The sequence below is a fragment of the Anabrus simplex genome, chromosome 3 (genome assembly GCF_040414725.1).
Source record: "Anabrus simplex isolate iqAnaSimp1 chromosome 3, ASM4041472v1, whole genome shotgun sequence".
Lineage (NCBI taxonomy): Eukaryota > Metazoa > Arthropoda > Insecta > Orthoptera > Tettigoniidae > Anabrus > Anabrus simplex.
Genome location: NC_090267.1, coordinates 325,793,212 through 325,819,384, shown reverse-complemented (window position 1 = coordinate 325,819,384; position 26,173 = coordinate 325,793,212). Strand labels below are relative to the sequence as shown.

The window sequence follows — 26,173 nt, the reverse complement described above, 5'->3', positions numbered from 1 at the left end:
CTGCTTCTTTCATCGTCGCCATCGTATTTGATTATCGTGTCAGCCTGTAATTCTACCTTCAACACATCGTTTCCTACTTCTGGTGTCCTCGACCTGTTCGAACCGGCAACGTTCTTGCTTCAATCGTGCTATTTACCCAGCTTATAACAAACTACTGTATCTTGTGCTTACACAACTTTAACTCTACAACGCTTTTTAAGAGAAAGCTGTGCGATAGGCTAAGGTGATTATTTAGTCTCAGTCTAACTTTTCTAGAAAAGCACTATAAAGGTCACCCTTGTGGTTCTACTTAGGGTTATGTCGTAAGAGGGAGCTGGTTAGAACCAATCGTCACAATACTGTTCGCGCATGGATTGCTGAAAGCTTCTGTAAACAACGACACTTGGTAGTCTATGCAGAAGTCGAATTTCTTTCTACAAATGGATTTACAAGACGAGCTCTTATTGCTGTCATTAACTGGGCAAAAGGTACGGGTATGGTGATTGATTCCACTATGAGATTCGAGGAAAATGTACAGCAGCCTCGATTAGTGTGCGAGGAGAAAGAGACCAAACATGAACCATGCACTATTACGGAAAGAAGTATGGGATTGAAAGGTGAAAAGTTATCGGGCTTATGATTGGAGTTGGAGGGACAAGTCCTGAGGAGACACTGAGCTTCCCAAGAATATAAAAATCCCGGACATCATCATTCAGCCTACAGCGGATTCTGTGCTGAAAAATTCGTCACTCCTTTCTATGGTTTAACAGAATGACACTGCAAATATAAAATTATACGTTGCGTTTTATATAATTAAATTATTTTCTCAGTAGGTTTCCAAATAATAAAACACAAATATAAATCTATTTAAATTAAATACGGAATATCACGATAAAAAGGAATCTACATTGAATAAAGTGTAGAAACATATATCTGGGATATAACTTCACACATATTAAAATTTTAGTTTGAGATATGACAAACAAATTTTAATAGATCTGATAAATTTGCTAACATTTATTCGTGGTATAGTTCTTAAAATAAAATCTGTCTCTATCAGTCACTGTTTCCCTCTGCTACCCTGCGTGGCACAACATATCTCGAAAACAAAAGCAGTAATTCTATAAAAAAGAAGAATATCCATTTTATCAAAGGCTATTTTATTTCAAAGCTATTTGGCAAAGCTGACAGCTGTTGGGGGACGCCACGATAACTCCAAATGGGACGTAATTAAAGTGAGGATTGTCCTTGGGAGGTGTAGTGGTGACACTGGGAGTAATTGGGTTCATCTCGCAATTAGCAACTTGCTATTCACAATCACACGAGCGTGGTGCCTGTGCTAATTAACACTCTAATGTTCTGATACACATGATGCTACTTTTCATTCGTCCTCAAAGAGGCTCATAGCAAGGAGATATTTTATAGGTTTTGCATTTGGTGGGTGAGGTACTACATGATAATCTGAATATAAAACCATTGTACTCTTACTTTTTCTAAAATTAACAACAATGGAATTAGTAGTCTTTCGGCTTTCAATTGATGAAATCCCATGAAGAATTTTCAAATACATTTATGGCTTAGAAGAGCTCATTTTTCATCACTGTAACCCTTGATTCTGCAATATTAAACTCCTAACTGGCAGTTGTTTTCAGCGTTGCTTAAATGGCTAGTGTACGATTATATTCATTATCACATGAACTAAGCAACGAAGGAAGTGTCTAAATTCTATAACCGCAAGCTCTGCTGCAATGATGGCACATCAAATTCCCATAGCTCATTGCTATTGTAGAACCTGGCGGTCAGAAGTTTAACTCATTTCTACGATCTCTTTTACCACACTTGTGCCTACGTCATAAAATTTTGTGGACACTCATGGACAATACGTCACCGCGTCGGCCGATCAGACGATACATCCTCCCAGTTATCGATGTCAATCTGGACTTCTTCGTATTAGACTCGAGAACGATCTTGTGTCGCTTTTTCTCTCCTGCCTGATTAAGGCGTCCATTCTTCGATTGAGAATACATCACTTCGTTTGGAATGTGTGTATTAGTTAGGCAAAGTACCTTCAAGTTGATGTTTGAAAGTGGAACAAAGTAGCTAAATAAAAAGTTAAGGACTTCCGGGTGAGTGTTAAAATCCTATTTATACATTATTCTGAGCGTATTTATACCAAATGTTTAAGCAGTTTAATGTTAAATTCAACAATCTTTACCTAATAATACGTTGCAATCACCTACGTTTCTAGCGGGCCGAATACGTACATCAACCACCTGTGGATGTTCCAGGATGTTTTAAAAACGGCTTCCGAGTGTTACATGTTCGTACATACCAGTAATAGGGTAAAATTCTTCCGTTTGTGTAAATTGTGTTTCTAGGTTAACGGTCTTCGAACTCAGCTGTGGTATAGGCGTTTATAATTACATCACTGCAAGGTGTAATTTCTTTTCTTGCACTATAAAGGATTGAATGGAAAAAATATTATAGAATAAACCCATATATTAATGTTTCTCGTCACCAGTAGTAGAGTGTTGCTCTTCGTATCTCAAGACATCGGGTTCAAATCCGGAACTTGCAGGCGGATTTTTGTCCAGGCGGCTCCCCATGTCGTATAATGCCGGGAATTTAAGTACTCTAGCAACACATTAATTAAAACTTAACAACAGTTCATCCAATATCTAAGAGTTTCAAAATTTTCTCCAGTCTGGTGGAGTAAACCAGAACTGATACGCTGTCCCCCTAAATTGCATCAAATAAAAATTCCTGCATGCAGTAGCTGAAATCTCAAGATGTAGTTTATTATTATTTCCAAAAAATTATTACCAGTAACTTATTGAAGTCAAAGCTTCGTTTCTTCGCAGTTTCATAATTATTACTCACATTAGGCCTACTTCTAATTAAAAAGTGAAAAACTTACTAAAATTCCAAAAGAATACAATTTTGAGGAACAATTTCTGAGAAAGTCTTTAAAAATAAAGACTTAATATGTAACTTCTTATACTATCATTACTTCAGCCATACAAGTCAACTTCCTAACTGAAATGAATTTCGGCCATTTTATTCAAATTAGAAATTAACGCCTTGGAATTTATATAACTATTCTTATATGTATTTATTAGATCCCCTTAATTATATGGTCCAAATATCCGATTTCTATGTCTGATAGTAAATTAAAAATACTAACCACCACAGAAACAAGCAATTTAGATTATGTCCTTCAATATAGGGTTGGCGTCAGCAAGGGCATCCGGCCGTAAAACTTGGTCAAATTCAATTATGCTACTCAGCTCGCATCCGCCACCCCACTGCCGTGGGAAAAGAGGCAGAAGAAGAAGAATATCGTTGCTAGGCAATGAAAACGTTGTAAACGAGAAAACCACGTTTCTTCATCGTCTTGTGAAGGCTTAACGCGTTGCCTGAGAAGAGAACATAAAACTCCAGTGGTCAAATAATTGAGCATTCATTAATCAATGAAGATGCCAGGGACAGTTCTTCAGCCATTGCTGACCGCTCAGTTTTGAACCTCTTCTCTAAACTTAACTCCGAAGGAGTTACGAGGTTTTCTTTGCCAGGCGACTATTATATACAGTAATACATTATTGTTACTGGGGAAGAGGAGGGGGGCTGTAGCGACCTAGCTGCTTTCCTGTCTTCTCGGCGACCATGGTTTGATTCCTCGTGTTGCTGGGGTTGAAAATCCCATGGTGGGAGGAAGCACATGCAACCTACCTTACATCCCCGGCCACAACTCTTTCACGTTTCAGTGCGCGCAGGGAACCTGAGCAATTAGAATAGGTTGCGGATGATGATTTTTAGTTTAATATTTCTGGTATAATCACAAAATACTCGTGCTTCGGAGGTACAAAATTAAAACAATTGGATTTTGGGGGTAGACCTACACCAACCAAAACGTTTGAATACCACCGATTTAGACAATATAAAAACGAATCATCTTACAAATGTTGGTTTTAATTACGCTGCTGGTTCACACTGTTGATAATGGGACAAATCACCAAGATACAACAATGTTAACATTCGTCTTGCAAATATTTATGTTTTATGAAGAATCTCACAGAGTTTTAATTTAACCAGACTATATTTGTATGAATTTTTCAAGAATATTCACGTTATTTTTATATTATATTGTTCATATCGTGTTCTGAGGCGCACAAAAGCGCACACGGTACGAGTGTATTCAGGAAAATATATTATGGGATGTCCGTATTATTTTGGAGTGTGTATTCACATCTGGTCTTGGAAGTGTTAAGTGTCGCTATACCTGCTAATTAGACTCCCACTTGACCGACACTAGCTGTAGCTGACACGTAATTAATGAATCCAAGCGAAGAAATTAATTCCAAGATCATGCTTATCACCCTCGCCATTGTAGAATATTACCTGCCTACTCTCACCTCGCACGGAACTTCTCGATTCGCTGAACCTTTTCACGTTTACTCTTGCAGATGGATGCACCAACACACACGTACATAGGTGAGGGAATGTTCTTAACAAGTGGCTAATTGTGAGCTGGGCTGACAAGTGGCGCTCTCTTTTGTTTCTATGTGTAAATAGTTCTAATTAGCTCGTGTCGACTCAAAACTCTCAACGAGTACTGCACAGTCAAAGAAAAATGCACTTGCTATATGCTCGTTCATTGGAGATCTTAAATGATAGTTTTGTTACATCGACCTGTTCATTGAGGGATTTAAAGCATCCATATTGGACAATGCTGAGGATGTTTAGTTGGATGGTAAAGAAATACAAAGGTTTCAGAACAGTTATTCATAAAAAGTAGCCTCCATTATTTCGTTATGACCTTTCGTTGTATCATTCAGGCAATTCTAAATTCCGACTCGTTGGGTGAATTGTCATCGTTGAGGCCTTCGGTTCAGAGGGTCACGGGTTCGATTCCCTGACGGTTCGAGGATTTTTAACCACGTCCGATTAATTCTTCTGGCTCGGGTACTGGGTGTTTGTATTTGTCCCAACGCTTTCATCTTCATATTTAGACAACACACTGCATTACCAACCAACACAGAAACACCCAATAGTGATTACGTCCTTTCATATACGGTTAGCGTCGGGAAGGGCATTCGGCCGCAAAACAGGACCAAATTCATATGTGCACCACAGTTCGCACCCATAACCCCACAGATGTTGGAAAAGCGAAATAAGAATAAGAACAAGAATAATTTTGCTATTGGCTTTACGTCGCACCGACATAGATAGGTCTTATGGCGACGATGGGACAGGAAAGGGCTAGGACTGAGAAGGAAGCGGCCGTGGCCTTAAGGTACAGCCCCAGCATTTGCCTGGTGTGAAAATGGGAAACCACGGAAAACCATCTTCAGGGCTGCCGACAGTGGGGTTCGAATAAGAATAAGATCCAGGCAGTTCTAAAATTAACTCCTCGTAAAACAGGACTGCTCTGCAGGCAAACAAGTCATCCAATTGCGTTTTGAAAACGTTGAAATTAAAAATGAGTTCCTATTTAAAGAGTTATGCAGAAAACTGAGCAATGGTTCAGTGTCCTGGGCTTAAGACTGCTCAGCCAGTTACATAAAATTATCTGAGGACAACTGATTCGTTCAACAGCATCATTGCCTCAATAAATAAAGCCAAGACCATTCCTATAACCTACCCTACAGGACGTGGAGACCTCCGAAGTAGAAGATGATAAGGGGTTTCTTGTGCTTGTTGTTTTAAGGGGCCTAACATCGAAGGTCATCGGCCCAATAAGGGGTTTCAGTAACTTATTCAGAGCTTTAGCACTAAATGTAATTGAGGACAGCTCTATGCCCGGACGTACAGTATGTTTCCCCAGGAATTATCCTGGTACTCACTTTTGTTGCAGCCTGATTGAACTGCAGCACCTCTCTGAACATGGTCCAAAGCTCTCGACTTCCTAACATTACATCATTCCACATGAACCAAGTGCCTTTCACCACCTCTGTTAGATGGTTCATTATCTCTCCATATTCTCACAAATATTTATATGCACCGTTTTTCGCCCTTTGACTATATTGCCGCCATTCATCGCCCTTGAACAGGACAGTGGACAGTGTCCGACTCATTGGCTGAAGGGTCGGCATACTGGCCTTCGGTTCAGAGGGTCCTGGGTTCGATTCTCGGCCGGGTCGGGGATTTTAACCTTCATTGGTTAATTCCAATGGCCCGGGGGCTGGGTATTTGTGCTGTCCCTAACATCCCTGCAACTCATACACCACACACAACACTATCCTCCACCACAATAACACGCAGTTACCTACACATGGCAGATGCCGCCCACCCCCATCGGAGGGTCTGCCTTACAAGCACTCGGCTGGAAGTAGCCACACGAAATTATTATTAATAGGACAGTAGTAAAATAGGACTGAATATCAACCAGCAGGAATCTAAATGTATAGCTGCCGGGAAAGCATGCAAGGAGAACATGCCAGCCTCAGTAACTGTGGGCAATTACACTTTTGAGAGAGTTGAGCAGTTTAAATAATTGGGATCGACAGTCACCTACTGAAATGATACATCATATGAAATAAAACTTAGATTAATAGCAGGAGCAAGATCTATGCTTACATATGGCTTGGAAACTTGGCCATTAACAGGAAAAGATACCGGAATGCTGGATGCCTTTGAAAGAAAGATACTTCGACGAATCATCGGCCCAATCTGTGAAAGATGATCATGAAGGAGAGGGCACAATCATGAATTGTAGGCCCACACCATTTATAAAGACCCACCTATTAGGAGAATAGTAAAATCAGCCAGATTGTTGTGAGCCAGGCATATAGCACGGATGAGTGATGTGGAAGTACCTAAAAAGATATTAAATTGAAATCCAGGGGGCAGAGAGGACGAAGTCGACCGAGAACCAGATGGATAGTTCTTCGGGAAATGGGCTATAGAAATTGGAATGCTTTAGCGTTGGGTCGAGATAAATGGTGGAAGATTGTCGAAAAGGCCAAGGTACACAATGGAATGTTGAGCCATAGAAGAAGAAAGAGAAGATTCGAATAAACATTTTTTGCTCAATCATCTTCGACATTCAATACAAACAATTTGGCTGACTACGACTCTCATTTTACTACGAGAACAAGTTTAATTTCACCTTGTACATTCAACCACACAACAATTGGTCGGCAAAGTAATATTTAACGCGAGGATAATTGTAAACTGCGGATACCGGTGCCCGAAGAGGTGACCCTTGGAATCCTACCACCTACACAATAGGGAATGTTCATCATATTTCAAACATGATAATTTTGAAAGAAAGTTATCTTCTGCGACAGCCAGTTTTTGTGCGGTTGAGCGTACATGATGGCCTAGAAGATGCACTCAGGAACAACACGCAAAACTTTCTAAACAATTATTGAACACTAGAAGTTAGCTTTATTCTTATCAGGTAGTCAAATAAGACGTCCCATTTCTTCACCAGAATAAGTTAGTTTGTTGTTAAAAATGTTTCCTTCATTGAATAATTAACGAAACGAAGCAGTTATCGTGTATAAAATGACGTATGAGATGAGTAATAAATAAATTTTAACAGGCTACACGGAAGTAAGAACGTCAGTAGCTGTTTCTTTTGCGCCTAGGCATTGAACAAATTTTATATAATGCACCACTTCAGTGTTTTTACGAGTGAATTTAGATAAACCTGGGTAATTTCGAACTCGAGACGTCTATCAAAAATCCATCTCCTTGGCTGGATGGTCAGAATTGTGGTGTCCGGTACAAAGGGTCGCGGGTTTGATTCCCATCTGGGTCGGGGATTTAATTCTTAAATGATTAATTACATTGGCTCAGGGACTGAGTATTTATACTGTCCTCGAGATCACTGCAATTCACTCACAGTACACAAAACACTATCCCCCACCTCAACAAACCGCAGTTTTCATACACAGCAGATGCCACCCACCCTCATCAGAGGGTCTGCCTAACAAGGGTCGCATCAGGCTAGCAATAGTCACGGGAAATTAAAAAATAAACGTACCAAAAGTATCTCAGGGTGGAACACAATTTCTCCTGCTTCCTAGACTTATGGTCGAGCATATGTGAGAGCACTTGACTAAGAAGGCAGGTAGGTTTTGAAACAAAATTCAGTCTCTATTACAATGCGAAGTTCACCACGATTATAGAATTAATAGCTATATTCCTGAAATAAGATAACAGTCATCACCATGGAAGGTGGAAGGCCGTAACTTCGACTCTGAGTTCGATAGAGCGGTTAACTCCAAGCCCGACAGCCTTTGTCTCCAGACCTGGGATTCACTCATAGTACAGAATGAGTGAACCGCAGGATCATCTGCTTCTCCAGAAGTTCAAGTCTCTTCCGTCTTCCTAACGAAGTACCGACCTCTTTTCCTTCTGGGTGAAACGATCACACCATTACAGTCTTTGATAGGCAACCATCACAGCAATGAGGTAAACGAATGAGAGTGGGAAGTGATACCGAAGCAGCTTCAACAAGAATGGACTTCTAAAATCAAGTAGTTGCTGGAGAACAGGTGTAAGAAAAACCACAAAAACTTTATAAATGATAATAAAATCATTATATTGAATTAATAGTAACGCAATGATGAAAGATGTTTAGTTACATAATTCCTTTCTCGTCTGAAAATAAAAGGGCTTGATCATACTCCCTCCTTGCAGATGACTATAGCTGATTACTTGAAGCATAGTTTCGAGCCTCACAATGAGCTATAACTGATCCATTCTCCTGCAGTTTAGAGTAACCCAGTGACATAGCGGGATGCCTGGCGAGGTGACGCTCCAGCGCCCATCTCCGACGCCACGCGACGCGACGCCTCCCCTCGCGTGGGAACCACGGCAGCTGTCCCTCATATCACCAGACACTTCCCACATTACATTGGCGAAATAAAAATTCAATACAAGTGAATCATTTCAGGTGATGAAAGGATAGAAAATTCAATTTTCATCTAGTGTACAGTACATAAAATCAGAGGGACAGAATCGATTGTACGGTGTCATGTTCAAACTGTGAAAATGACATTTTTGGAGCTTATTGACCGTGGCATTTTTTACATGTGTTAGTAGTTCAATGACGTACTTCGGTTCTTGGCGACAATGGGATAAGAAAGAACGAAGACCATGGTCTTAATTAAGGTGAATCACCAACATTTGCCTGGTGTGTAAATTTTTTTAAATATAATTTTGTGTGGCTATTTCTAGCCGAGTGCAGCCCTTGTAAGGCAGACCCTCCGATGAAGGTGGGCGGCATCTGCCATGTGTAGGTAACTGCGTGTTATTGTGGTGGAGGATAGTGTTATGTGTGGTGTGTGAGTTTCAGGGATGTTGGGGACAGCACAAACACCCAGCCCCCGAGCCATTGGAATTAACCAATGAAGGTTAAAATCCCCGACCCGGCCGGGAATCGAACCCGGGACCCTCTGAACCGAAGGCCAGTACGCTGACCATTCAGCCAACGAGTCGGACTGTGTAAAAGAGAAACCACGGAATACTATGTTCAGAACTGCCGATGGTGGGCTTCGAATCCACTATCTCCCGAAAGAAAGTATGCACCTACGCGGTTAATATTACGAGGGCAACTTACGGAGAGAATTTCTATCATCTGAAAACTCTTGGGAAGTTCAATAATAATAATAATAATAATAATAATAATAATAGTTGCATAACAACACATGGATCATACACATTGCTATATCGAACTACCATGACATAAAAATTAAGATCGAAGAAAAATTCAGCAAATAGGTCTGGAAGAACTTGGCACCAGAAATCAAAAATCCTCTGGAAGTACCAAACGATTACTGTTATTGCAATTGTGATCTCAGCAACTGTAGTCGTGCCAAAATAGCTATAGACAGCGCTGCACAAACTGAATATAGCACACATCAACCATCAGAAACTAGAGAAGACAGCTATCGTATATCCAGAACATAACAAAGCCAGCAAAACATACAATACTTTGTGTACCCATCGAAGTTTTGCTGAAGAATAAGAATACTGTAATAACAAGAAAATCTACTCGTTAACGCGTATTTATTTATTTATTTATTTATTTATTTATTTATTTATTTATTTACTTGGTGTGCTTAGGCCTATGGCAGGTACAAATCTAATGAATGTGCAGGGTAACTTAATTTTACTGTTGGTTGCATCTTCACTTTGTACAATTGTCAACATTTACGAGCTATTTGTAATAAATACATTTATAAGACCTCTTACTGTGTTGGATTTGCACAACTCCTGCCCACACATACAATTAATCTGATAAAGATTATTTTTACACTTAGTTTCCGTAATTTTATAAGCATTTGTTTTCCATCAAAGTTTAAAATTTATGGAGTTAGTTTAATTGTTATTTCTCCTCAACGTCAATGATGCCAAACCTTTGTAAAGGTTTTTCTGTTGTTGCTATTTTGCTATTTTGCTTTACGTCGCACCGACACAAATATGTCTTATGGCGACGATGGGATAGGAAAGGTCTAGGAAGTGGAAGGAAGCGGCCGTGGCCTTAATTAAGGTACAGTCCCGGCATTTGCCTGGTGTGAAAATGGGAAATCACGGAAAACCATCTTCAGGGCTGCCGACAGTGGGGCTCGAACCCACTATCTCCCGATTACTGGATACTGGCCGCACTTAAACGACTGCAGCTATCGAGCTCGGTCCTTTGTAGAGGGATGTATGCCTATTTAATATTGCGTGTTCCTGCGATGGTTAGTAGTTGTGTGTTTATGAAAATAGTGTGTAATAAGACGAACGCATACAACTAGCCCCCGAAACAGAAGACTTAATCTGGCGTGGCTAAAATCCCCAGCCTGACCGCAAACCAAACCGGGATCTTCTGAACCGAAGGCCAAGGAAACAGATAGCACAGAAAGTTCAATTCTCCAGCTGAAAGGAAAGAACTCGCCAGTTATCAGACTGCCTGGGAGAGAGGAGTGTTTATTCATTGATTCAGGCATGAACACAATTAAATCTTGGAAGAATCAATTCATCAATTTATAATTCATGAAATTCTCTCCACAGTTGGTGGCTATCAGCGACTGAGAGAGTGGACTTGGAATTCAGTCCATTCATCCATTCATTCACTCAGTCAGCCATCTATGTATTAACTGATTGATTTAGTTTGTTAGTATTGCATTCATAAGGGAATGTTCAATTCAGTCCATCAAGTCATTCACTCACCCAATTAATCACTCATTCCTCAATGAATGCTCTCTCCTCAGTTACTAATATTAATTTCGTGTGGCTATTTCTAGCTGAGTGCAGCCCTTGTAAGGCAGACCCTCCGATGAGGGTGGGCGGCATCTGCCATGTGTAGGTAACTGCGTGTTATTGTAGTGGAGGATAGTGTTATGTGTGGTGTGTGAATTGCAGGGATGTTGGAGACGGCACAAACGCCCAGCCCCCGGGCCATTGGAATTAACCAATGAAGGTTAAAATCCCCGACCCGGCCAGGAATCAAACCCGGGACCCTCTGAACCGAAGGCCAGTACGCTGATCATTCAGCCAACGAGTCGGACTCCCCAGTTACTGGAAATCCGTGATCGGGTGAGAGTAGTGTTTTTCATTCATTGATTCATTCATTCATGCACGATAAATTCAACCATGAAATCATCCCTTTATCAATTCATGCAGTCATCCACTCATTCAGTTCAGTCATAATGTATGTTGTAATCGAAGGATACTCCATAAGACTTGTGACACAAATGTAAGCACTAAATAAGCTAAGGAAAGGGAAGATAAGTTAAGTTAAATGTTGTCCTGGGCTATATAACAATGTTAACGTCTAGGACAAAATAAATTATATTTAGTGTAGCAATAGTCAAACAATTGCAAGAGGAGAATGTAATGCATGTATCGAATTTAATGAATTGCAATAAATAATTACTGTCTTCTCAGTTTCAGACTATCCGGAACTAGTGGATGGGAATATTCTATTCTATGTTATGTTATTGCGGCGAACTGCAGATAACTCGACATCCCTTTTTGTGTCCATCCAACTGCACAATGAAGGTCCTCGTATTAGTCACTTCTAATGCTCTTGAGGTGGCTACTTGGCGGGTAGGAACCGTGAAATTTCGGCATTTTTCTGATTGTAATTTCATATTAGTATATATTATTAGATTGTGTGTAACCTACGTTTGACAGGAATGAAGACAGACGCCAACAAAGTGCAGAATACAGGTAGTCTATCTATCCCGGAATAACATGAAGTCTCGCTGAACTTCACTGGCGGTTTCTAATCTCCTGCAACCTAGATGCTTCCTCACTGACCGACATCGGTATTAAATGGTGCCAAGTCAAGGCAAGATGGTCCAATACCTGCTAATGGTGGCCCAGTAGCACGTCACATGTGCTATTGACTGATGTTACCTTGCTGCTGGTGGGTGATCACTAGACCTCGGATTTTTAGGTGGTAATGCAAAGTAATTTGGTTTGTAGGAAGTGCCATGCAATCCGTTGTACCATAATGTAGGAAGAGTAGCATCAATTCAAAGCGTTCTATAGCCTGTACTCCTAATATCTATGCAAATCTCATAGCATAACCGTTGTACAGTGCAGGGTATACTTGTTACTGGCTACAGTATGTTTGCATTCTAATCTATCAGAACCTAATAATCCGGACTCTAGCCCGTGATCTCATATATCTGAGTCCTAGAACAGTATTTAGTTAAGCTTATTTCATTTCTTTAGAACAGTACGAACTGAAAACTGGCCAACTCCTTTCGACTCCCCTTCTTTCATGTACGCTGAGAGTACGTTGTACCGGGCGAGATGGCCGTGCGATTAGGGGTGCTCAGCTGTGAGCTTGTATGCGGGAGATAGTGGGTTCGAATTCAACTGTCGGCATACGTGAAGACGGTTTTCCGTGGTTTCCCATTTTCACAACATGCAAATGATGGGTCTATACTGAAATTAATGCTACTGTTGATTCCTTTCCACTTCTAGGCATTTCCCAGTCCATCGCCGCCATTATAGCTAGGCTATCTGTGTCGGTGCGACGTAAAGAAAATGGTTTAAAAAATGTCTTATCAACGTAATCCGTTTATATCTCGGGGAAGTCGGAAACGATTTTGGCGCAATGGTGCGTTACCATTTGAGGCTAGAATATAACATGCATAGGCCTAGTGTTAAAACGTAGAATTGCATAATGTTACATTGCCACTGCCAACGGCCGTAGCCGTGTTGAAACATCGGTTCTCGTGAAATCTCTGAAGTTAAGCAATATTGGGCGTGGTCAGGAGTTGGATGGGTTGCCACGCGCTGTTGGTGGGGAGTAAGGGAATGGAGGAGCGGAAAGGAATTGGCCACCCTACCGCACGTAAACTCCGGCTCAGGAACACCTCTGCGGAGGTTCGGACCTGCCTTCGGGCAGAATAACCCTTACCTTACATTGCGACTATTTGCGTAAGCGTCCATTATGTCACTCAGTACAGACTAGCCTATATGAAGCATTTTTTAAAGGTTTGTATAGCATTGAAATGTTCAGGGAAAATTCAAAAATCTGTTTTAAATCTAAAGGGTCGAAAATAAATAAGATTTAAGGTAGTGTTTCTATCTCTTTTACCAACACTGTACCAAACGTTTTCGAAGTCCAAGAGGATGAAAATATTTATATTTCATTTCAGAGTTTTATAACTTACAGCCATTAAAAAGGAATAGCCAGTGACTTAAAAATAAATACAGAAAATAACTGAAATTAATACAATTATTTCAAACAACCACAATAATTTTTTTCATAATCATCACCATAATGTCTTCGGTTTTTAGGGAAACAATCAGTTACTTGATTTTTTTAAACATAAAATTCTGGGAATTAAATAATACAATTCAATAGTAGTTGGAGCTTGTCGTTAATTGCCTGTGTACACAAATCTCAGTGAGATGCACTCTGCCAAAAACAAACGAAAGTTTCGACATCCATTAACTCAAACATAAGAATGACAAAAGCCCTTTTAAAATCAATCGATCACCCTTTGTAAATACAATATACAATGAGAAAAAAACGAAAATGTCCGAAAAGATAAGTTACGTTCCTTTAAAAAAAGTACGTTCTGTCTTATCAACGTAATAAGTTTTTACCTCGGAGGAAGTCGGTAACAATTTTGTCCTTGTTGTTAATTGCCTGTGTACAAAAATCTCAGCGAGATTCACTCTATCAAAAACAAACGAAAGTTTTGAAATCTGTTACACTCAAACATAAGCATGACAAAAGCCCGTTGATTATTACGCACTGAAGAAAGTAACCTACTATTTATTTCAAAGGATTTACTCCATTTTATTCGTAAGGTAAAGCAAAGTGAATCGATCTCAGGACAGGCCATAAAGGCCCAATAGAGGAGGAGGTGGGAACGGTTACCATTTTCCGTAATTTCACTTCCAAGTGGGATAAAATGGGTAGCTCTTCGTGGCTACCTTTCTTCCAAGCTTCCACTAATACCTCGGACACATTTATGGCTCTGGTGGTGTGGCAAGTTCTGAGATATGGGTAGCCAGGGAACGACCAATATCTATGAATACTTTAAAATATGCCCTTACATTATACATTGTGGTTGGATCAGAGAGGAAACCACGGAAACATCTCTTTACTTCAATATTGTACAGACCGTCCGTGTGTCACTTTGGGATTTTCCTATAAATATACAACATTCGGTGGTGCTAGTCGGGCATCTAACACGCCTTCTTCACGAAGTTTTAGAGTGATTTTATTTATGAATCTGGCCAGCATGTTGCAGCTGACGTACAGAATATAGAGCTGCAAGTACACGTCATGGAAATGCATATGCTGCGGTCGTCAATGGAGATTGACATATTGTGAACGTAGTCATCGGAAGAAAAATTTGAATCTTCCTAATTAATGATAAAATGCGCGAGAAACGCCTCCAGTGGTATGGTCATGTCCTGTATAGTGCATCGAATACCATAGCTAGTGGTGCTTATCGTCTGGAATTCGAAGGAAATCGTCTGAGAGGCAGAACCAAACAGCGAATACCATTAACGTTGATATGAAGCTTCTACATTTGAAATTATACGACACATTTCATCAAGTAACATGGCGTTGCAGATCCAAAAAGTGGACCTGGCACAGTCAGGACAAACAATCAGATTAAGAACAGAAGACAGCAGGTCATGACCTTATCAATGGTAGAGAACATTACGACAGCGTTTCGTCTCTACCTCGATAAGTACAGTTAATTTCCTGAACCTAACTGAATGTTGGATAGAAAACATATATGAACTGATGCAGGGGAGAAGTGAAGAACTCTTAAAATTTTAGAATACAATAGTACGAAGAAAAACGCCAACACGTTAACGAACACAATTAACCTAGAGCAGAGAAATGGAGGCAGTAGGGCCTATATTTATGACTGGGGCTCGGAAGTTGAGGAAGAATTCTTTTCTTCTCGAGTGTCCGAAGACGAGGCCGAACATACTGTAACATCATTCTGGGTCATTGTAGGCCAGAAATTGGTGGGTTTTATTTGTCCTTTTTTGACTTTTCGGCGTTGTTTAGATTATAGATCCTTTTAAGCCCTTTTTTAGGTCTTAAGGGCTTTTTTTTGCAATTTCACTTCCTTTCATCTACATTTGTACTGCCCATCATCAATTCGAATCATCATTCGTTCTTCCATCACCTATTAAATATATTTTCTGTATTAATAGAGAAAAATAAATGAAATGAAAAATGAAACTAATGCTTGAAAAAGAACCAGGGCTAAGTTATCAAATTATGTGCAAGATAAGTTAAATATTGAAAGGAGAACATTTTGATGTGAATGTTTTCTGAAGAGGAACATCTCACTTGCTTCAAGTATGAACCCTTAACATCCGTTGATGGAGAGAGAAGTTTTTCGATGTTTAGCAACGTGCTCTCTGAAAAAATACGACCCTTTACAAAACCAATTGAGGAAAAGTTTTCGAGTTCCAATTTCTATAACCCTAGTGTGGTAAAGCCAAATATGATTCCAGTTATACTAATTTCAGTTTCTTCCTCCAGGATGTCCATTGCGGGTTCACTGAATTCATTCTAAATGAAAAAACATTCAAAATGTTGCAAGTACTTTTTTAGCAAACACGGAATTCCTTTTTTAAATTATGTTAATCTAAAAATACCTATATAGGCTAATATCTGAAAGAAGAATCATTTCTCTCATATTTTTGACTGTATGTTGCATGGGACTACCAGCAGAATTTTAAATTTTGAAATATTTATCCCTTCGTAAGATATGTAATTAAAATTATTAATTAATTTTGATCGCATTCTTGTATCCTTTTTGCCAGTTTTTAGGTTCTTTTGAATTTTTTATGTCTTTTCACATGTCTTGTTTAGGCAGTTTATTTGTCTTCAAATTGCGAGCCCTTTTTATGGCTTATTTTTGTTGGTAAAGAATGCGATCGCAGCAAAATTGCAGTTTATTAAAACAATAATAGAGTAACAAATATGCTCCACTGACTTTAGGTTAATTTTACAGCCTAATCATAATAAAATTGTAGCAGGCTTCATATGAGCTACAGGCCAGTCACTGAATTAACTCTTTAATTCCTCGGATTACATACATAGCAGACATTAATCTTCTCTAAGCTTCTCAGGGGCACCGTACAAATCTCGGGATTTAACTGGTTGCTTGAGCTGCACAAAACAAACCATACTTTGAATTTACGTTCCCGTGTGGCCTTGCTCTCCACGCCGCTGTTTAAATATCTCTCTCTTAAACGGATTAGGCTATGATTAAAAAGGAACGAAGGGAGGTAGAAGATTCGCTAGATAACAGCTTAAATCAGACCCCATTTTGTTTGCCACCAGGTAAATAGTTTCGATACTTTATAATTCGTTTGGTCTATTTGTTAATCTGTTAGACTAGGTCTATTGATTCCAACAAACTGATGTTAGGTTTATATTTTTTACTGTACGTGTACAGTAGAACTTGGTTATAACGATCCAAGGATCTGACAGTTCGTGCCATTACAAACAAGTGGTGTTGTAACCAAGGTTTATAGCCTACTGCCAATCAAGTAAGGAGGAAATGAAATGGCGTAGCCCTATGACTTTTAGTGCCGGCAGTGTCCGAGGACATGTTCGGCTCGCCAGGTGCAGGTCTTTCGATTTGACGACCGTAGGCAAGCTGCGCGTCGTGATGAGAATGAAATGATGATGAAGACAAAACACACACACCCAGCCCCCGTGCCAGCGAAGTTAACCAATTATGGTTAAAATTCCCGACTCTGCCGGGAATCGAATCCGGGACCCCTGTGACCAAAGGCTAGTACGCTAATCATTTAGCCATGGAGCCGGACAGTAAGGAGGAAAATGGTATAGAACGAAATGTAATTAAGATTATTTTATATTGTACATAAGGCTGACATTAAAGCGCAAATGTTAAATACGTACAATAAAAAATACAGTACTGAATTTTGTAAAATACTTTTAGTTCGTACAGCGGTTGCGTAGCCAATAGGAGGGGGGTTACTGGGGGGTTAGAACCCCCCATGAAAATTTTACAAAAAGAAAGTAAACAGAAACTGACAATAAACAATAATCTAAACAAACTTTCAGACACATAATATTGTAGAATCAACAGATCTGTTCAATCTATTTTCTAATAAGCCTCAAAAGTTGGATTTTAGATTGTAAACTGAACATACATTTCACTATAAAACTGTTGACGTTGGTCATATTGTTCTTGTTCTGTATTTTAATGTAAGAGTTTGTAGTGTAATCTGAATATCAACATAATTCACTTGTATCAGTGTCCTTATAATAACAAGTCTTGCATGCGCGGACCACACACACGCAAGCATCTTTATTGTGTTCTCTGATCATTTTGTAAGTATAACATAACGGCCGATCCTAGCTACCCTACTGCCGTACAGTTTAACTTACAACTACAGTATCTATAGTATTCACGAAGCTTCTTCATTTAGCAATAATTTCCAGTATTCTTTGTCTGTCTTTTCCTGCTTGCCCAATATATACATTCTAAACTGCGATCTATGTTCATAGTTTGTATCACAGTTTCACCGTACCTTCTCCTAACATCGTAAAATACGTTCACAACTCTTCTGGCGTCTACAACACACTGTTGGGACTGACGTTTCTTCTTATTATTATTCTTCCTCTTCATGGTCACTGTGGACCTTATTCTTCACTCCACTTACAACATTAACACCATTGAAACTAGGCCGTTGTCAATTGTTGTGTAATTTTCATAATAATACTAATCCACAATACCACAGTCTATATTGCGCAGCAATTCTGTTAACGGTACATTATCATCACTGTCGTCAACATCAGCTTCGGCGGCATTTATTTCTTCAGTTGATAAAATTCCCACATGGCGGAAATCCTAATACAAACTCAGGTTCGAAATTACGTCATATACGAGTTAAACGCATATATCGTACTTGCGCCTGCGAGAACCGTTATGTGATAATGTTTTGGGAGAAATACTGACCCGCGGCGCATACGTCATCAAGAGCGAAAATTCTTTGAAATTACTTTCACAGTATTGAACCTTAGATGACAGAAACTTACTGGCCAAAGTTCTAAGCCGAAATAGTTCATATAGCGGTTTTCGAAGACGTAACGACGATATGTTTGTTGTACTGAGCAAGTCTGAGAAATACTGCCTTGAGGAATATGTTGGTACTACAGAATACTTTATGGCGTCGCAGAAACCGATGACGCTATAAGAGATTTCTACTGTATTTCTAGGCATTTGCGTTGTAATCGTCATACGACATGTAAGGGAATATTTTAAGTTACTTTTGGTAGCCTAAATTTAGGTATGAATACCTATATTTTCTATTGCAATTAGGCCTATTAGTCCCTATGTTACAATTCTGCCATTTTAAAATGTCATGTATTCTTTTGTTTCTTGTGTTCCTGTAATTGTTTTTTAATGAAATTGATGTTTTCTTTTAACATAATGTAATAGTTGATTATTGTGGACAAATATTACCACCGGGATATCTTCCAATCGCAATATATTTGGTGTTAAGAAGATATGGTCTTTGTTAATAACTTAAGGCTAGGAAGACTACATTTCTGGCATAAATGTAAGCTTACAATGTTATGTGACTGTTGATATCGTGATGATAGCCATATTAATTACAGTTTTACGTGTAATCAGAACCACTGGGACGTGACTTTTCATTTGAAACATTCAATATGCATTGGTATTAGGTATAACGTGAAATAATAGTGCTGCATTGGTGTATGAAGAGAGTAATAACAATTATGTTATTGTCTAAACGCCCCACTAACTACTTTTCGGATACGCCGAAATTTCGGAATTGAGTTCCGCAGAAGTTCTTTTATGTGTCAATAAATCTACTGACACGAGGCTCACGTATTTGAGCACCTTCAAATACGACCGGACTCAGCCAGGATCGAACCAGCCAAGTTGGGATCAGAAGGCCAGCGCCTCAACCGTCTGAGCCACTCAGCTTGGCATATAAAGATATTTACTAGTTGTAAATTATATCTTATAACCAGCAATATTCACGTATCTGTTCGAGTGTGTGCAGTTATAATATTAGTTAACTTTGTCTTAGGTTAGGATAAAGATAGTCATCCATGGTTTTAGATGTAGCTATATCATCCCAGTCCTTTTCCGATTTTGAAGCGAGAATCCACGGAAAATTCAAGACAGAAATAACTGAATTTTCATCCTATGGATATTCACTATAGCAGCTAACGGTTTAAGCATACTGAGGTACACCTGCCTGAACTAAGGAACTCGTCAGTACAAAAATTACGGAGCGACACAGTTTAAATGAGGATTACAGAAAAAACAACGTCAAGTAAATTGCATAGCATACAGCATTCGTGATATTTCTAATTATCTTTCAAGTTTAAATGTATTAAATAAGTTATTAAGCTTAAGGATCTCAGTAGAAACATCTAGACTCTGGAATAAGAAGCCCTAACAAGTTAGGAAAAATACAATAAAATATAAAAACGTAATAATCATAATATTGGAAATAAACTTCCAACCTATTAGGTCGTGTTCCGTACATATAACTTAGTACGACGCGAAATCGGGAGGTTCTGGGTTCGGATCCTACTGGTGTCCGGTTGGCCATTTTTTCTGTACTTAACATCTCTTCAACGCGTAGACGCTGCTACTTATAGACCTATGTAGGCCTATGACCTAATATGATGAAAGTTTGTTTCGATTACAATGCGGTCGTGAAAATTCAATATTTATAATAATGATTATAATAATCATAATAATCCTAGTTTCTCACCTACCATGCACCGGCATTCTGATTTGACGCCAATTTGACTGCCTGCGCAACAATTTAGTTTTATTCTACCATATGACGGAGTAAACCAGATCTCTGCTGAGTGAGCTACAGTATGGCTGAGATTTTTCATTAATTTTGTCAAGCAAACACCGACAATACTGTAGGCCTATGTCACCAGAGATCTTCTACGTGCCGACATCGTACGATATGAAGTGTCGAGTTGTCTTTTTTCCCGCCCTTCAAAAGTCCGACTACCTTTGCCCGTGAACTTGGGATCGGAAGACCGATACTCTACGACTGATCCACCAGCACAAATAAAATAAAGGGATCAATGTCTTTATTATAGTTATATGCATACAGGCTACGTTAACGAACACTAAAGTTTCACCTCCTGTAACTAACAAGATGGTTGAAGTTCATATGAGTTATAGAATAAAATTAATCTTCAAGTAGCTATGACTTGATTCAGTTTCTCACATGTAATGAAAAGCGAAGACTCGATTGATGGGACTCCCGTTATCTTATGATAACAAATAAAACAATCAATCTTAGCTTAGGCACTCGCCTACTCTGCGCAATAATATAAAATGTTCATTGCGAAAGAACTATTTTCAGGAATTCCTTCCCAGGCCATAATGGTGTCTCTAAAACTCCATAGCAATATAGTCACTTAACATTTTCGTTCTACTACGTGGTCCGAGTCACGTAGCTGTAAGCTTGCAGTCCAGAGAAGGTGGGTTCTAATCTCATCGCCGGCAGCCTCGAGGGAGGTTTTCCGTGATTTACCAAAAATGCTAGAGCTCTGCCTTAATTAAAAATCACAGCCGCTACCCATCTTAACAAAAAATCCTGTGTTAGTTCAACATTAAATTGTTAGCAAAAATAAAATCGTGTTATGAAACATAAATTCAAGGAAGACGAAGACTCTAGGCGTGCTGTAATTTTGCGATCATAATATGCACGTTTATAATTTTATAGGTTAACTACCATAACTGATTTTTCGTTTCCGTATGACTTACATGTTTGTAGAGAAACATATACCCCTCCCTTCTTTCAGTTACTCTAACCTATGTATCTTGCACTTCTGATGTCTTTATTGCTCGATATGAAATTTATTGTGTTATATATTTTTTTACAAATAACCCACCACCAACACGCAACTGCAGAAATGAAGAACCAAATACAAAAACATTCCCTCGGATAACCTGTAGAATAATCTACGTGAGGAAATATAAATGTAGGCCTATATGCTTACCTTTCTTTTAAGTTTGAAATCATCACCACCTTGTATGAAAGTCGCAGTATATTATGTATCTCAGAGGTAGAGGAGATGTTTCTAAAGGTTTGAGCACATTTTTCCAATCTACTCCCTGTCAGTTACTTTACTTTTAGTGACCGTCCACCTTACTTAACAACCGAGAACAGGCAGCAGTCTACTGCACTATAGTCTATGGCGTTTTGGGCAGTCGAAGCCCTACACCTAGGCCCTACACTTTTATACACACAAAATCTAAACATGCCAAATTAGTGTCCATTAAAATAGTTTCGAAGAACCTTTTATATGTCCTACATTCTCAGCAAACTTTCCTCGCGAGGCATAAAGTAACAACATAGTCTTTATTTAATTTCTATAGAACCAATAACATGTTAACGTGATCGTTCTTCCATCTTTTAAGCTTTATTCAGAAACACAGACAAACCCTTAAGATACAATTTCATACAGTTAGAGTAATTTAAAGTCTGTACAATTTAATATGCACTATCTTGATTATAATTTTGTATATTTTACGACAGAATGTTTATTATAAGTGGTATCTTTTTTAATATTTTCTTTATTACCAATAGGCTTCCGTCATGATCAGAGGACCTGTGTTTCCGAGCGTTTAATTGTCCACCAAAATCTTCTGTGTTTTCACTCATCGTTTACATGGTGCGCAGACTTCACTGCCTAATATAGGCCTACGTAGTTTCAAAATTTCAGATAGCCTTAGAAATTTAGCGCGAAAATTGCCGCTTTGTCAACTCGTACAACGAAAGACAAAGCCACCGGAAACATACGCAAACTTGTTTGACAAGACTCGTACGAATATTGTGCATCCTCTCCATGAAGATAGTGTGTTCTAAAAACCGATCTGATGAATTCTTCAGGCAGTGTAATTAATATCTTTGATTTTAATTAGTCTAATGTAAATTTGTATTATTTCATTGCCACATATTGCTAAATGTGCGTGCAAAGAGTAAATCAAGCTTTACACTGACAATTTAGCTCATGGCTTCAGTTACTAATCCGGTATAAGAATATCAGAACCTTAAACCAATCAAGAGTTGTCTATCGCCACAATTCTATCGGTTTCGTGTTGTCACTTCCATGTTATCATACTTATTTTTAAAATATACATTCATCAGAATAGCGCCCTGCCTTCAGTAATACATTTGACCACAGATCGCACAATAAACAGGACGTAGCTGTGTTATTCTAGTGAATCCGATGGCCGACATATCGGGAGAATGAGACCCCCAAGCGTTTAAATGCAAAATAAAACAGTAGGTATATTTCTGTTTTATTGTCTGCAGGATACGTTAGGCATATTAATACCTACACTAGGCATATATATTTGATGTGTTTAATATTTATGAACAAATAGTGCGCGTTATTTCCTCTACTGAAAGTTATTAATACGTTCTATTAACAGTCCAAGCATCAGCACACATTATATGACTCCATTATTAACAGTGAAAGGGGCTGCCTGGCCGAGGCCATTAAGGCGTGTTAGGTACACCCGGAAGGCCGTGGGTTCGATTCCCCGTTAGGAAGTCGTAAAATTTAAGAAACGAGATAGGGTATCACCTTCGGAGGTGCATATGACCCCGAGGTTCACTCAGCCTACACCAGAAATGAGTATCAGGTTGATTCCTGGGGGCAAAGGCGGCCGGGCGTAGAGCTAAACACTCTACCCCACCAAGTGCCGAGGTTACGGATGATGGAAGCCTTTACCTTCCACTCCTCCCTTCATGGCCTGTACGGAGATTGCTCTGCGTTCTTTAATATTAACAGTGAAACCAATTTTCTAGACAGCAATAAGTTATTAGGCTTAAATGCTAGAAGTAGAATTCAAGCTTCAATTTAGGCTATTTAGTCTATACAAGATGTTAAAGGAAGGTACTTAATTATCCAATATAGGTAACGAGCTCATTAGTCTTCCATTCAATAACAATCAATCAATCTATCAATCAATCAATCAATCACAACTGATCTGCATTTAGGGCAGTCGCCCAGGTGGCAGATTCCCTCTCTGTTGTTTTCCTAGCCTTTTCTTAAGTGATTTTAAAGAAATTGGAAATTTATTGAACATCTCCCTTGGTAAGTTATTCCAATCTCTAACTCCCATTCCTATAAACGAATATTTGCTCCAATTTATCCCCTTGAATTCCAACTTTATCTTCATATTGTGATCTTTCCCACTTATAAAGACACCGCTCAAATTTATTCGTCTACTAATGTCGTGCCGCGCCATCTCTCCACTGATAGCTCAGAACATACCCCTTAGTCGAGCAGCTCGGCTCCTTCCTCCCAAGTCTTCCCAGCCCAAACTTTGCAACATTTTTGTAACGCTCCTCTTTCTTCGGAAATCACCCAGAACAAATCGAGCTGCTTTTCTTTGGTTTTTTGTCCCGGCTTGTTAAATCTAAAAACTGCGATGTCTAGTCTCCATTTAGGCAAATATTTCTTAAAGATTTTATCAATTTTATTCAATCGAGCTCCACAGCAGATAATTCGAGAACCAGAAAACTTATTGCGTCTAGTCTATATTCCAATAAAGATAATTCTTAACCCTTAGGTAAGTTCCAAATGTGCTCCTAAACTTGAAGTTTATAGATAGGTATTTTCATGAAATAAAATATTGTCCATCAAGTAGTTTTCAAAATATGAAAAATTACCGAAATGTTTCAAAATGTTCATATTATTGGTGGAACTCTTAAGGAGAATTACCACAAGGGGTCTACTTTGTATTTTCGTAAGTTTGCTCAGTTTTCAAGATATCTTATTAGTCGTAACAGTCCGTTGCACTAGAATAGCATAGGCCTATTAAATTCTTGGAGTGATATGTAGCTGCAACAACATTGTCTAATTGTTACAGTGAGGTATTGTCAAGAAGCATTGTTCGAGCCATGTGCACTCGTGGACTTGAATAGACTATACCCTGTCACATGCGGCGTCGCCACGGAAATCCAACATTAAACCCGGAAACACAGGATGATAACATGTCAAATGGTAAGTTGAGCACATGATATATTCTGTAGGGTATAATATATATACAGACACATGCACGACTCGCCTTTCGAGAAAGTAAGGATTCCTCCTTATCTTAGATAATAATAATAATAATAATAATAATAATAATAATAATAATAATAATAATAATAATAATAATAATAATAATAATAATAGGCCTAGTGTTATTTTCTCTACGTCCCGCTAACTACTCTTTTACGGTTTTCGGATACGCCGAGGTTCCGGAATTTAGTCCCGCAGGAGTTCTTTTACGTGCCAATAAATCTTCCGACACGAGGGTGACGTATTTGAGCACCTTCAAATACCATCGGACTGAGCCAGGATCGAACCTGCCAAGTTGGGGTCAGGCCAGCTCCTCAACCGTCTGAGCCACTCAGCCCGGTTTATTATTATTATTATTATTATTATTATTATTATTATTATTATTATTATTATTATTATTATACCATGATAGAACTGATCATGGAAGGCAAGATAGAAGGGAAAGGTGGACAGAGAAAATATTATTCTGGATGTGGAAATTCCGACAGTAGTTCAACATCCACGATATGACAACTCCGATACAAAAAAGATAACATAAAAAAATTACTCCATAATGGTCGTCAACCTTCTGTGTGAAGACAGCACCAGAACTAATAAATTATTATTATTATTATTATTATTATTATTATTATTATTATTATTATTATTATTATTATTATTATTATTAAAGATTGATAGGCCTATATTTATGTATCGAACTTATTGTTTTTCTACTAAATAACCATTAAAATTACAAGTTTTGTTGTTACACTTGGTTACGATTATTTTACCCAAGAGTAGACTATTAAAATAATGCTCTTTGATGTCTCGTTCGGCGGCATATTATAAATTCATTTATTTTAATGCGGAAGGCCTAATTCCTTTTCCTCGTACAAACCAAAGCGCGCTCTAAATTCCACAGTCTACAGAAATCCAATTTTGCGCTTAGGGTCGCGTAGCTGTGAGCTTGCATTCGGGATAGAATGAGTTCGAATCCCACCGTCGGCAGCCCTGAAGATAGTTTTCCGTCGTTTACTATTTTCACGCCAGGCAAAATGCTGGGGTTTCACCTGAATAGAAGCCACGCCGTTATTTTCCGTATACTAACCCTTTCCCATCCTTGCTTCGCCGAAATCCTCAATGGGTTTGTGCGTCGTTAAACAACTAGAAAACACGAACAAAAAACTCAGACATGCATTTTTGTCATATCAGAAGAAAATGTAAAACATCGCCTGATTTATTCTTAGAAATTTTCATAACTTACAGAACACCTTGCAAAATGTGTTTGATTTTTATAACATCTCATAGGCTATATTTAAAGACAACTTTACCCGGAAAATTGAGGACCACATAAGTTCTTAGAATATAACGCTGTTACTTTATTTTAATGTTCACAATTTAATTTGGGAAAGTTTTAAAAATATGTAGGCTACAGTAGCTTATTCAATATATCGTATTAAATTCCTTGTTTAAACTTTATGGTGTGGTGGCCTATTGCGCAGCATGATGTTATGGTAATATACGGTGAGGACCTGGCTTCATCCCCTCCCTCCTGAAGTCAAGGTGGGGGTAAGACAGACAGACACAGTAGATGGATGCACTTACACTGGGACTAGCTTGTGGACGAGCTAGGACGTGCTG

General features: G+C 38.8%; 1 protein-coding gene across 1 annotated transcript in view; it reads right to left on the bottom strand.

The window, feature by feature from the left end:
* LOC136866310 (paired box protein Pax-6) overlaps nucleotides 1-26,173 on the bottom strand; it is a 653,040-nt gene that overhangs the window by 406,489 nt on the left and 220,378 nt on the right. The gene's annotated exons all lie outside the window — the stretch shown is intronic.